We start from the raw sequence: 2,883 nt of genomic DNA, 5'->3' as shown, positions 1-2,883 counted from the left end.
TATATACCCATAGCCTTTATCTATAGTCTAATTGTTTTTAGGAATTCTTGTACCCACAGCCCTTATTTATGGCCTAGTTGCTTTTTTAGGGTTCTTTATTGCCTTAAACTAAGGCTACAAGGAAGAATGTTTACAATCACTAAACCTAAGCTGGTAGTAATTCAATTGACAAATCCTGTCTCCTAGAAATCTTAAGAACATTGTTAATATAAGTATTAAAACTACTTATGATTACAAGTAGAATAAGCTATAGCTAATATATGGCTTCTAACTTTTAATAAAAATATACTAAAGTGTAGGAGAGTCAAAATCCAAAGTAAAGGATACTAATAAAATCATGAATAAATCAGAATATGATTCAACAAGAGAAAAGTTAACTAGGGATCTGTGCATAGAACATTAAATCCTTCTAGCTCTGCTATCCAAGGAAAATGATCCATTGTTGCTCTGCAAAAACAATGAATTCTTCTATGCCCAGGTTTTCCCGTGTCTCATTTATTTATTTTAATTCCTTGATTAATATGTCTCAATTTATTTATTTTATTCCTTAATTAATTATGGCTCTTGCCAATATTACTCTACTGTGCAACTCTGCCTGCAGTCAATGTGATTTTTCCATCACCATAAATTAAAAGTCAGTATTCCATAAGCAATAAGACCCTTCTCCACTCCCTCCTTGCTCTGGTGGTGGCTTTGTGCTGTCAAGTCAGTTCTGACTCATAGTGACCCTGTATAAGGTTTCCAAGGTTGTAAATCTTTACAGGAACACAGAGCCTCATCTTTCTCACATGAAGCAGCTGCTGGATTAGAACTACTGACCTTGCAGTTAGCAGCCTAATATTTAACCTGCTACATAGTATTGGGTGGATTCCTTGGGTGGTGTTGTAGGCTAAGCACTGGTTGGCAGTTCAAACCCAACAACTGCTCCTTGGAAACCCTATACAGGGTCACTATGAGTCAGAACTGACTTTATGGCACTTAACAACAACAAAGTCACAAATGAATCCATTTCTAAAGAGTCACCTCATCATCAGATCTTGCATAAACTTTGGTCTCAATACATTGGTCTGTTCTTGTCTTTTTATATAAATGAGGTCATACAATATTTGTCTTTTGTGATTGACTTATTTCACTCAGCGTAATATCTTCAAACTTCCATCTATATTGAAGGACTTTGTGCCTGATCAACAGAATGGCATTGCAACTACCCCAAATGACACTGAATGGGCCAGCTTGAGTTTCCGATCTCCCTGGAAGCTTAGGTCTTTGTTACACGTGGAGACCCTCCCCCCTGAAATTCCAGGTTTCAGGAAAATCTCCATACCCCTGACCAAATCTTCATACCCCCGCCCATTGTAAACTCGCCAGAACTATACCCAGACCACATGTCCTATAAATACCCCCGTCTGTAAGGGAACAGTCGGCTCTTGGTCTCCTTTGGTGACGTGAGAGTACCCCCTCCCAGGTTTACTCTCAATAAACCTGCCTGCTGTTGAAGCCAAGACTCTTTCTTTCTTTTTCTTACATTTTGGTGCCCAATGTGGGGCCCGGGAGAGTAAGCCGAAGCTCCCCTGAGGATTCTGGGTTGTCTTCACCCGGTTTCCGGTAGCTTCTAAAGGGACTTGCAGAGTTTCACAACTTTGGGTAGTTCTCTCCCTTTTCCTTCTCCCAAACCTAGCTCCCTGGCTGGTTCTGGGTTGCCTTTGCCTCATCCCTCACACCCTTTCTCTCCTTACGGATTTAAAGCAGGCGAATCCTTAGATGTGAGACTAACTTTTCATTCTGAGACATCTCAGAGTTGTGAGCAAACCAAGTCCAATTGAGGAGGCTTGGCCGGGGTTACTCTACGGCAGCCTCTAAAGGGACTTGCAGCGACGCCTGCCTGGGCATTTGTTTCCCTTTTCTCCTTCCTAACTTCTTGGCTCCAGCAAAACACAGGACCACGTTCCAGACCGGCTCCAACCATCCACCACCGGCTGATTCCTCCCTAGTCGTTCCCACAGGGAAGGTAAGTTGGCCTCTGGAGGTTTTCTCTAAGGTACCTAGAGAACGCCTCCTCCGGACCCCAGACATAAGGCCTCAGCAGGCCTCTCTTATATATGTCTGCATCCAATATTAGAAGGAAATTACAAAAGTTTGAGGAAGGTCCTCAACCCCATAGTGAAACTTTCTAAAAGCATTCTTAAATGTGTTTTTAAGAACCGAGATGAGGAACAGAGGAACCAAAAAGTAACAACTCCACATTCAATATCAGACGCTAGTGTCTGCCACCTCACACTCACCCTAGCCCAGAGATCCCTGGAACGTGCTCTCAATGTGGGCAGGCTGGACACTGTGCAAAAGCATGCCCTAGCCCGAAGCCACCAACCAAGCCATACCCAAAGACTGGTCAATGGGGCCACTGGAAGATGGACTGCTCCAGCCAGGGATGCCCTCCCAGGTCAGGTTCAGTCCAATCTTTAGCCCCCAACCACTGGTGAAAGACCCTTCATCCTTATTAGAGCTTTCTTCAGAAAACTGACTGGTGCGCAGGATTCTCCGCCCCCACAGCAAATATGCGCTCAGAACCCAGGGTAGTAGGGATAGTATCCAGTAAGACCATCTCTTTCCTACTGGATACTGAGTTGAGTCTTTCAGTTCTAACAGAAATGAGCAGTGTGTTCTTCTCTTCCTTAGTCTCAGTAAACAGAATGAAAGGCATACCTGCTGCTCCCAAGCAAACGTCACCCCTCAGTTGTTCCTATGGAGGTTTAACTGATTCATTTTCATTAATGCCCCAATGTCCCGTTCCTCTTTTAGGGCATGATAGCTTACACAAATTGAATTTCTAAGACACACCCCAACCTTCTATTAGCACAGACACCTGATCCCTGTGTAAGTCCC

Source organism: Chrysochloris asiatica, unplaced genomic scaffold (assembly GCF_000296735.1).
Source record: "Chrysochloris asiatica unplaced genomic scaffold, ChrAsi1.0 scaffold00034, whole genome shotgun sequence".
NCBI lineage: Eukaryota > Metazoa > Chordata > Mammalia > Afrosoricida > Chrysochloridae > Chrysochloris > Chrysochloris asiatica.
This window is presented reverse-complemented; position numbering follows the sequence as displayed.